Source organism: Centroberyx gerrardi, chromosome 7 (assembly GCF_048128805.1).
Source record: "Centroberyx gerrardi isolate f3 chromosome 7, fCenGer3.hap1.cur.20231027, whole genome shotgun sequence".
Lineage (NCBI taxonomy): Eukaryota > Metazoa > Chordata > Actinopteri > Beryciformes > Berycidae > Centroberyx > Centroberyx gerrardi.
This window is the reverse complement of record NC_136003.1, coordinates 17,229,354-17,240,830: the sequence shown is the minus strand read 5'-3', so window position 1 is coordinate 17,240,830 and position 11,477 is coordinate 17,229,354.

The following is an 11,477-nucleotide window of genomic DNA, read 5'->3' as shown; positions in this document are numbered from 1 at the left end:
TTAAAATTCATTTTATTGAGCATGTACTCAAGCTTTTCCTCCATGTTAATGCAGTTTTTGCTGAGTCCAGCAGCTCATTGGTTGCTGGTCTTCTTTACATCTATGATCATACATGTTTATGTAATGTAATCAGAATACCATATCCAATCTCAATATGTAATTGCTTATGCTTGTACACAGACATGCACACTGACATCTTCACACACCTTTGCACTCCACGGCCCTCCACCATCCTCTCTCTTTGCACTTTCATTGGCTAAGAGTGTTGCTTATGCTGCCTTTCATATTGAAAGGGCATCATGATATTGTTAAAATAGCATTTTCAGCGCTTTCATCAGCAAAGGTCAGTGCATACACTTGAAGGCCATCTTTTGGAATCTTTAGAACTAAGAGGCTCTTATTCAGCAGTGCTCCCTGTCAGAAGGCCCTGTGAACTGCTCTTTGTATAGAGGGCTATTTTAGATAGGGTCATCTTTTTGAAGGGTGCTCTGGGCTAGATAGACCCTGGACCGCTATTCAAAATTGTGTAGGTGCTTTTTTTAAAAGTAGACTGGTATTAAGATTTGGGGGCATTTGAAGGCTGATAGAAAGTGCTTTGAAGAATAAGAATTTATTTCATCCATTTTTATGACTCAAATCCTTTGGTAAGTCTACAGAAAATTGTTTAGCTGATTCTTTGCTCATTGATATAAGGCTGTAGGTCATCACTCACTCTCCTCACGTCGACAAGAGCAGTGCATGTAAGGAGAAATTAATTCCCTCAGTGCCCACTCATCACCATAATCACAGTGTTATCCACATCAGCTCACGCCTCGCCCCACATCCATACATTCATGATCTCAGGTACTTGTCTTTTACAATGAATACTGACAGCTATCAGGGCCTTGACTGTTCCCCACTAAAACAAAACTGTGGACTGTAATGAATTGGCACGCCTTTGTGCCAATCTGCCACCTCAACCCCCTCCTGTCCACGTCTCTGCCTGCTATTGTTTCCCTGGTGATAGCCAACATCTGCTACCTGTCCCGCCCACAAGAGGCAAGATCAAAGGCTCTGTCGGTGAACAACGCCACGCCGGGACCAAAACAGGAAGTGAAACCAGGATCACACAGATGCGCTGTGATTGGTTGAGGCAAGGCTTTGACGTCCATATGCAGACATCACTGCGCGTCACTTTCCAAAATGTGCTGTTATGGTACAAAAGAACGCGACCTTGACCTCAACAAAGAATCCATTACAAAGCAATGGAGATCCCATGGATTAAGGCTTTTTTCAGTGGGTACAAGCAGTCCAGACTGTGAGGGGTTTTATTGCCAACACATAAACCCATGGCACTATAGAAATATGAAGGTACAGCATAGGTGAATGTAGAGTCAAACACATCAAACCAAATCACAGCAGACACAGAGGCCATGGGAAAAAGCCCTGCTCACTGTCTGTCACCGCGAACCTCAACTCCCCCCAAAACCCTCCCCCAGTCATTCCACCATAGACGGATATAAGGGAGTGAGACCCCCAATTTTGGGTCCTGAACCCCTTCATTTGGAGCCTGGATCAGCCATGCAGTTGTTCCACTCAGGCATCACACCAGACAGCCGTGGGACTGTGGTCAACCAGGGGGCCTCGTCTGGAACCTGGCCAGGCGCCGCTGTGGTAGCAGAGCCCTGCCATGTGACCAATCACGTGACTTCATACTGCCTGATTCTCTGCGCTAACCAATGACAGCGTCCCCGGCCTTCAGTCTCTACCAATGCTGACTTCCCTGACATCCTTGACTGACAGCCGCTTGGCCATGAAGAACGAGAACCTATCCATCAAAAACAAATTAAGAGGGTTATTATTTTAGCTTACGGTGGACTGTTCAATTTTAGTATTACTGTTCAAGTGACAGAGTGGGATATAGGCACCACTTAGATATGCATTATAGGAGAGTGAGGTAACACAAAATAGCATTAGAGAAGTTATCTGGGATCCTAAGTCTATAAGCTTGGAAACAAAACATCAGATAGCCCCTGTTTTGAGGAGACAAGCGCCTGGTAACTTAATGACCAACATATGTGACCAAAACATTTGAAGGCTGAAACAAATCTTGCAAAGTAGGCTTTTTTTTTTTTCAACAGCACTGACAGAAAAAAAGGGAATTATATTTCCCTCCCCAATCACATGGCAAGGATCTGAAGAGATTATGTATCTCACAAATGCTTTGGGAAATGGAGAAGACAGGGGTTTGACGTTGAGGGCCAGAAATACAATCTGCCACCAGTGTAGCGCGGCAGTATCGGATGCGGCGCTGGTAAAAAGGGCACTGAGGACGTGAGGTATGATAGCCGGCCCGGCCGCATTGGGGGATTTCTCAGTGTGCATCCTCCCCGCGGCTGAAGGAAAAGCATCTATTGTAAAGAGAGTGAGCGCCATTGTCCTCCTTTCGTGTTTACGTTTGTCTAAAGTTTCACCTAGCGCATAGCGCAGCCCCACCGAGCCACAGGATAGGCATTGTTCTGGGCCCGTGCTGGAATGGTAGCCTGCAGTCACCTTCTCCCTGACTGTCGCCATTGTCCCACCACCAACCCCCCAAACCTCTTTGTTTTTGCTCCGCGCCACAGACAGCTCAGATTGTTGCCTGATGTTGCTTCCTCTCGTCCCATTGTTTCCATGTCTCCTCTCGTGTATGCCTTTTCTCCTCCTTGTAGGTCTATGTGTGTGTGTCGGTTGGCTGGGTGGTTGGAGGGGATGGGGGATGGAGGGGATGGGGGATGGGGGGTGGGGGGGGTTGGGTACAGAGAGTGCATGTGAAGTTTTATGGCTAACCACATGTGTTTTTGGATCTTTGAGCTTCCACGTTTTTTCCCAGGGTGAGGGGTTGGGGAGAGTCTGTGAGCGAAAGAGGGTGGAGTGAGGGAAGTGGGGAATGAGAGAGAGAATTAGAGGGGGGGGGGGAGTGAACAAGGCAGAATGAGAGGGAGAGAGAGAGAGACTCTTGGACATGTGGTTCTTGTTTGGGGCGCTGCATGCAGAGATGGCGGGTCTGGCTTCTCTTTGCTCCAACCTGCATCTGCAATCTAAACATCCCCCTGATTATTAAACAATATGGATGCTCTCATGCCCCCTCGATGTGAACCAGAAACACATAAACATACCCGGATCACAACAAATAAGCCACACAGTCCTCTTTATTTTCAAATCAGAGATTGGAAAGGCAAGCTTTTTCCCTCATCAAAGTCAGCATCACAGAATTAGAGGACGCACGTTCACATACGAAATATCTTTGAATATAGCATATTGTCTTTGTAATATATTCCATATCTCCGATGTCCCAGATCAGGTTTCACAGCAGGCCTTCCATTGGTTGTAACTGAGAGGGAGCAGATTTGCATTGTGCCTCTGGGCTCTGTGAATTCAGTACTGTATGTAGTAAAGTTAGACTGTGAACCATGTGAACACCAAACCGCAGCCCGCCTTGTGTCTGTGTGAGGAGACGCCCACATAACTGCACTGCCCTCTGGGTAATGTGCTGTTTTACATGTGCACGCACCTCCAAAAACTATAAAGACCATGATGCAAGGGCAATAATTTGAAGCAATGTAATCTTTGGCAAAAATTACCCATCTACAAACATAAGCATTAGTATTTTGTCATGATATCATCATTATAGATCATCATTATAGCTCACGATGTTATCCACAGTGATTTTGTTCCTCCTGGCAGATCCCCTCTCTGTTGCATTTCCCATCTACATTGCCTGTAATTGTTGCTCTTGGATCATCACCTGAAAGGAAATTGCAAGTATTTTTGTCTTTTTAAGTAATTTATTTCCTACCTACATTTTACATTAGTTATAGACTATTTCTTTAACGCAAGGTCATGTGAAATCCCCAGCTGTATTGTGCTAATTATAGAGCATTTATTAAAATGTTACAAAATGCTATACAAAATAAATAAAATATGAACAATGCATATAGAAAAAATAATAAAATACAAATGTACAGCATAACTGAAACAACAATAAAACTGAAATATCAATGTGCTTGGGCTCATATGGGTGAAAATCTCAGAGATATAGATAGTCCAAAATGTGCCTTAAAGGTGATCAATACAATTTTCAAATCAATCATAAATTGTGCTGGCAGCCATTGAAGAGCAGTTGAAAAGCGGGCAATATGCTGTCTCCTTCTTGGTTCCTGTCAGGAGTCTGGCTGCAATATTTTGGAATCTGTAGTTAATATACTATGCTGGATAAGACAGCAGACAGGTGTACAGGGAGCTACAATAGTCAAGGGTGATGAAATAAAAGCATGGATCACAGTTTACAGGTGATTAAAAGACAAAAAAGCTCTACGCGTCCTTAGTTGTAGAAAACACGATTGCACACCTGGCATAACATTGTAATTGGCTTAGATCGTAATCAAAAATGACTCAAAGATTCCTGCAGTTTGAAGATACATTAGTAGAGAGCGGGCCAAGATGGTTATTGATTTGAGCACTGACTGTAGTGGGCCAAATAATATTAATTTATCTGTATTCAGTTGTAAGAATTTAAGAGGCATTCAGCTTTGAATATCAAGAACAGTCAAGTGGCCAACTGCTTGATATCACTTGGATTTACCCAGAGGTACAGCTGGGTATCATCAGCATAACAACGGAAACTAATATTATGTTTGCGAATTACATGGCCCAAGGGTAACATATGCAGTATATGGTGAAAAAGACTGGACCCAGAATAGACCTCCAGGTAAGTAACAAGTCTTTACCAATGATGACCTGGATTCCTCAACAGCAGCACAGAAAGGTCTGTCCTGCAGATCGGAGGGAAACCAGTCCAGCAAAGTACCAGATATGACAGTTCAGTGTTTGAGACGCTCAAGTAGTAGAGAATGATCAACCGTGTAAAAAACTGCATTAATATCTAAACTGATCTAAACTAAAACAATCATTTCATCAGGATTCCCCGTAATAAGAGCTCCAGCTTGAAACTTCTTGATAATTAGTTAGGTTTTTTACAAAACTTTGGACAGAAATGGGAATTATTGGTCCATAATTGTTTAGGGAATGAGGGTCAAGAGGTTTCTTAAGGAGAGGTTCAACAATAGCATTCGTAGTAGATGAAAACCAGTGGTTAAGGATGAATTAATAATAGATCATTTACAAGACTTCCTTTAAAGCTTCTGAAAAGTTGGTTTCAAGTAGTAAAAATGGTATTATATCACAGTTGAGTTCCCTCTGGTGTTTAAAAAATGTTTGTGAAGTGTATAGTAAAAAAATCCCCCAAAAAACACTAAATGCAGCTTTTGTAGTGTGTGAACGCTAGAACAGCCTGTTTTCTGTGGCCACTGATTTTATGCTAATGAGCCACTGCTCTGATTGGCCGCCTTATTGGAGGGTAGGGCTTTCAGCTCTGACGAGAAAAATGAGAAAATGAGACTGGGTGAGTGGGAGAGGTTATTCACCTTGGGGTGGTCAAACGCAGATTGTCAGTCCTGAGTGATGTCACTAAGGGATCCTAATCAAAAATGGCTTGTAGAATCACATGACTTTAAAATAAGGAAAATATGGCAAAACTGGAGGAGTTTCAGATTTCACATTTTCTCAGCTATTAGATACGATGACAAAACGCTTACATATGGAAGGGCGAGGAAAAAAGTTTTATACTATGGGACCTCAATGATAGAGGACAATGAGGACCAGTGTAAACTACAGTAAACTGCATCAAAACCCCTAGAACATGTCTACTTGGAATTGCTTGATTCCCACGTGCTTCTACAGTATTCCTCACTGCTAATTATTTGGCTCTCATTATGTTACAGTGGGATGCAGTGTTTCAAGCCCCAGTCCTCCTGGATTCCCCTAGAATGATGTCATCTCTCCATCCTCCTCCTTTACCTTGTTGGAAGGAAAACGAGAGAGGGAGGAAAGAGAGAGAGGGAGGGAGTTGAGCTGTACGCTGTAATGGCTGTGATCCTCACTCCTGCTGGTCTGTCTGGGAAAGGAACGGACCTGGCTGGACATCACACACATCGTTTCAGCCTGCATCAGACCAGAGAGGGTGTGTGTGTGTGTGTGTGCGTGTGCGTACGTGCATGCATGTGTGTGTATTTGCTTGCGAGCGAGCGGGTCTGCGTGTGTATGCTTCTGTTTGACTGTTCAGCATTACAGAGAGAGAGGAGCAGCGGGAGGAGGATTGTTTCAAAGGAGAGCATTAGAGAGGATAACGGGGGTAGTGTAAGAAGGCAGGGAGAATCGGGGAGAGGGTGGGAGTCAGAAAACGGTCCAGGATCGCGGTGAGACAAGGCATGAGAGGGGTGACGGGGGAAGGAGGTTGAGGGCAGGTGCAGGAGAAGAGAAATAAAGGGGTAATCCATAAAACTGAGGTGTGGACAGGAAACAGAGAAACAGAAATAAAAATAAAAAATCCATGGTTGCCTGGTGAACGAAAGTTCTCGGGGCAAAAAGGGCAGAGGAGTCAGAGAGAAGAGAATGAGGGAGGGCCCCCCCCAAAACAGGCAAAAAAAAGGCCAAATGTGGAAAAAGAGCTGCAGTACTACGTTGCGCGTCTCTGGCTGGGCGTGGGTCAGAGCCGGAGTAAACAAACCCACAGCTTAGCAGTGTGTTTGATCTGTTGAACTGTGAAACACTGAGTGGAGTAAACAGGAAAATTAGCCTGGGTCAGCTACAGAGGAGAGCTGTGGTAGGGAGGAGGGGGTGTGTGTGTGTGTAGGGGTGAATAAGGCCAATGTGGGAAGACACACCATTGAGGCTAAAGGGGAATGTATCCCTGTTGCCGGAAGAAAACTCAAACCTCCAAAAAAGTTAGCTGTTCCAACCCGAAAGCGAATGGAAGGGAAGGTTCTCAACATAGCCAATAATAAGTATCAAGAAGCCCATTTCTCATCACCTCAGACTCAGTCTGTCAACACTTATTTTGAGTTTCAATGAAGCGTGGCTCCAAAAAAGTGAGCTGAATTAAACAAGGATACGGGAATGAGTTTAACTGACACCTGCAACTCCATTACGTGTGTTTATTTCTGCCCTTTGCTCATGAACTCACTCAAAACCTGAAGGATGTAAAGTTTTAATTAAAGTTAAACAAACGGCAAAACCAAAGTCAGGTTTTCACTCAACAGCAGTAGTTTGCTACGTTGATGATGGTTACCAGCTAGCAACTGGCTCAGCTAATGCTAGCTCATGTTGTACGCTAGTTCATGCTAGCTCATGAAAAAGAGCCGTGGCCTTCATCTAAAATAATAAAAAGTTACCCAATTGTTCTGGGCACCAACACATTTATCAGACATTCTACAAGGATAATTCCTCAAAATACTTTGATAATATAATCATTTCCACCATAAAGATGCATAAACTCGGTGATAGAATTGAAACGTCGCAGCATCCTCAAGATGAAAGCCGCCATGCAAGACTTGTCAAAGGCACAATGCTACGTTTAGCAGCCCACTGACATTGAACATCAGAGGCACAGCGCTACTTTGGTGGACCTCGGCTACCTTTGAACGCTCGTTACTTGGCTGAAAAAGAAGCACGTCAGGCGGAAGAATCTTAACGACACGCCTTTGCCTGTTTTTTCAGCCTTGAAGAAGTTAAAATTAGTCTTTTAAAAGGCGGAATTCAAAGCCGGGAGCATGAAAAGGCGGGGAGAAGACTGAAATGTCGGCACTGCAGTGTTAAAAGGGAGATGGGAGATGAGAGATCCTAGTGTCTGACTTTGGTGTGACTTCAAAAGGCTGTGTTTAAAGCGGCAGGCCTTAATGCTGGCCTGATAGCAAAACTGTCGTGTCTGTGTGACCTCCCACAGCTGGCCAACCAGGGACACAGGGCTCATGCCGCGCGCGTGTGTGTATGTGACTTCTTGATGTGTGTGTGTGTGCGTGCTTGTTTGTTTTTTGTATGTTTGTGTGTCAGCACTCTTGTGGCTCTTGCTGTGTGTCTTGATGTGATTGTCTGTGTGCCCTTTAATGTTTGTGTTTTGATGTCAGTGTATGCGTTTGCCTGTGCCGTGACTTTGTGTGTGTGTGTGTGTGTGTGTGTGTGTGTGTGTGTGTGTGCACGCACACAGGGGTTGAAGATCTAAGCCAGGCTCTGCCCTCTCTCCCTATGCACAGGGGCCTTTTTTCCTTCTTGTTAAGATTCAAACGCTGATAGGCTTTGAACTGCAGCTGTAGACTCTGCAGTCGTTTCACCACTTTAGCTGAACTAGCTAAAGTTGCCCTTGCGCCGCCACACTATAGCCTCTGCCATTAAAAACCATCACACCAGCCGCACTAACTGCATAGCAGTGGGCGAGGGCGTGCAGCACCGTTTATAAAAGCAGAGATAGGCCTTTGATGTGGCAGAACAGACAACTGGTCTGAACATGACGTCTCTCGGCTCAACTTTTTCCCCTCGGAGAAACACAGTGAATCTAATGTTTGGAATGTGGTAAACAACTTCCAAAATGGATTGTTAAAGAAAGGTACATTCATCACAGGCAGCATGAATAGTCCATAAAGATCCATTTGGGTCCCATTAACTCATGACAACTCGGGAAAATCTGAGGAAATCTTTAAGCAGTATCTCTGATTTCTCACACCGATTGAATAAAACACGCTGCAGGTAATTACCATCGTGGATTCGGTACAGATTTATGGATTTTTTATACCCGTTATCATCTTGAACAGGCTTGTCTGTTTATTATTCTCTCTCTCTCTTTCCCTTTCTCTCCCTCTCCCTCTGTTCCTTTTGGTGCGTCTCTCCTTATCTGTTGGAGCTAGCAGGCTAGAAAGGGAGAGCAGTCTCCTTCCTGCTCTTTAAAGTCAAACAGGCAGGATACTGCTGAGAGCTGCCTCTCTTCTGCTGCACTCGTTTGTTCTCATCTCATCTCTCTCTCTCTCTCTCTTTCTCTCTATCTCTCTTCTCTCAGGAGAGAGAGTACAGACCACAGATGTTGTGAAAAACATACAGACCACTATACACACACATACACATACACACACACACACACACATGCGCCTTTGGCACACCTTCATGTCCTTGCTCCTTTATGTTCCACACATACAGTGGAACACATCAGCCCAACGGGGAACCGCGCTCTGCATATGCATCTTAACCATCTCCGTGTCCTTTATCCCTATGCTCTTGTTTTGAACCGAGCTGGAGAAGGCCCTATATGTGGCATCTATTAGCTGATCAAATAGAAAGTTTCCAGTGGTCACCTCCCGGCGCCTGGCTGCGCGTCCGCTCGGCTAACAGCGGGAGAGCGAGGGAAACATCAGGAGACGCTCCTGTCACAGCCCGATCCCCGCTTTGATGAGCCACATCAAACGGCGTCCATATCTAAACGTCATCCTCAGAGGAAAAACTAGGAGAGGAAAAAAAGAGGAAAAAGGTAGATATAGAAATTTAAAAAAACAGCCCACAGAGACACACATAAACAGTTGTCTTTGTTTTACTGGGGCGAGCCGTTGATAAGCTTGACTAAAACCATATTTGAAAGTGCAAGACGCGAGGATTGCGGTTTACTTTAAAGCTGCACGTATGCGAGGGTGTGTGTGTGTTTGTGTGGTGTGTTTTGTTGAGATGCAGGTTGCCAGGGAGAGATAATAGACTTCTGAGGGATATTAAGACTTGGAAGTCTCTCGCCGGGCTATTCATGGGCAGAGATTTTGGCGCTATTCTCGCTACCGTGGTGAATTTGCATCTCAGACATTGGAGAAAACGACTGTTTCTGCTACGCGGCTTATTCCAAGCCTTCATGTGCTTGCGAGGAGCCTGTGATGATAGCGCGCCACTGAGAGCAGAAAGCAAACATGAAAGACTGATAAACAGATTGATGATATTACCTAACTGCATTTGAATTTCTTCTGTATCTTCTACCTGTTTCCTTGTCGCTCTTCTTGCCGCTGCCATCGTGGTTGATGTTGTTTTCTTTTCTTCTACTCCTATTTTCCTCCATTGTTTTGTCCTCTGGCTCTTGTTGGCATCGTGCTGAATGTACAGCTGCCAATAAAGAGGCTTTTTCCTGTGATGAAGTTTTAATGCGCTTGTCGCGTGGCACCGCGTGGCAGACGGCATATGTTTGCCCTCGTCGCTACTCTCTCTCTCAATATACATTCTGCCAGAGAGAATCTAGGTGGCATGCATTTATTCAATATATCCTAGAAATGTTGGTGCATGCAATCAGGTTCAAATGAATTTCAACAAGTATAGTAAGGTACCAAGTAGATGTTCTCCAGTTGGAAATGTTTTGGTGTTGTTTCTGAACTTATATCCTCCACTCAAGGCAAGGGCACTTCATTCCTTCTCAGTGTTTTTTCGCTCCGCCACTGAGTCACTCTCTTTCTGCTGGGCTTTTGTTCAACTCCAGCCAGTTTCATGCTTATTGTCCCGAAGAATGGCGAGGCAGAGACGCATCTGTTTGTTTTAGACGGCTCCGCCGCTTCAAAACGTGGGTTGAAGAATCAAGGGCGCGCAGATCAGGCTTTCTCACCCTCCGCTTTTTATTTGAACTTCTCAAAGGCCACTTAAAGGTCCCCACTTAATTGAACATGGAGCGCTTTCTTAAACGGAATGGGCTTCATCCTGCCTTCACTCGCGCTTTAATGCCGTGGGTTTCTGGGGAAAGGGGGTGGGGGGTTGGGGGTATGGATTGAGTCAGAGGGAGATGTGAAGCTTTATGTCTTTATCCCTCTCTTTCTGGGGGAACAGAAGCTCTGCACCAGCACAGGCGAGGCGATGCTTATGTAGAGGTCCTGCTAATTTCTAGCGATGATTCAGTGTGCTAAAAAGAAGGATGATAAAGAAAGATGATGTGTTTGGTTCCACCGCTGGTGTTAGGGGTGAGCTGTGCATTATTTGGATGTTGCTGTGTGTGTGTACATATGTTCTCATATATGTTCTCATGTCCGTGTGTACGTGTATGTACGTGGTTTCTTGCACATATCTGTGTGTGTGTGTGTGTGTGTGTGTGTCTGCTGGCCTGCATTTGTGCGCTTGCATGTGCCACCCTCCCGTCTCTGTGCGCTGTGTAGCGCTGATGAAAGTGATCGGGCATCCTGTGCCAGCATGGGGCCCGGCCTTCTCATTAAAAATGCTAATGTCTCCCGCCGGGTCTTTGATGTGGGACCCAGGCACACAATGGCAGCCAAGGTTAGCGAGGGCCTGTGTAATCCTTTCTTCGGGGCCCGGCGTGGTGGGACGCCCAGCCGAGAGCCCTGACAGTCACCATCAATCATGTCAGGGCCGCGTCACACAGGCCCGCTGACCCCCCGCCACACGCTCTGCTTTAATTAGCTCGCCTAACGCTGGAGCTGCACACAAGGCTCAGGACGCGCTGTAGGGACGATGCACACACACACACACACACACACATGCACGTACACACGCACGTTACGTCTTCCCACTTCTCGAGTGGTTTCAGTTAGGCGTCAAGCTGTGGATCCCTCAAGCTAATTAATGTGTGCGACTCGATTAACAGACGTGCGTAGTGTGTGCGT